Source organism: Brachyistius frenatus, unplaced genomic scaffold, assembly GCF_029030835.1.
Source record: "Brachyistius frenatus isolate BFR_SWC_R1_liver_20210118 unplaced genomic scaffold, ASM2903083v1 Contig_83, whole genome shotgun sequence".
Taxonomy (NCBI): domain Eukaryota; kingdom Metazoa; phylum Chordata; class Actinopteri; family Embiotocidae; genus Brachyistius; species Brachyistius frenatus.
The window spans coordinates 1,847,995-1,848,477 of NW_027210682.1; positions in this window are offsets into that span (position 1 = coordinate 1,847,995).

Genomic DNA, 483 nt, shown 5'->3' on the forward strand with positions numbered 1-483 from the left:
ACATATTAATACAGCATTAATATTAATCCAATAGCATTATTCTTGATAGTAAAAGACTGACAGGGAGTATTTTACTCTTTTTTTTAAATATATATATTACTCTTGATGCTTTAAGTACATTTTGCCGATAATACTTATACACTTAAGTAAGGCTTTGAGTGTCTTCACAGTGTGGTATTACTATTACTTAAATAAAGACCAGAATTAGTCTTCCACCACTACATTTAAAGAACTATGGTATCTTTTTTTTTTCTCTCTCTCTCTCTCTCAGTAATTTCATAACTCTTTCATACTTTTCATCTGACATACTTTTGTAAATTCCTGTTCCTCTTGTCATCTTTGAAGCAGTGGATGTTTAGTATCCAAACAATACAAATCTTAGAGGTGCGAAGAGCGCATTTGCCTGAACTACACATGAAAGAACAACCCCCCCCGTGTGAACGCGTGAACGTGTGAATGAGCAGGTGACGTCGTTGGCTGTTG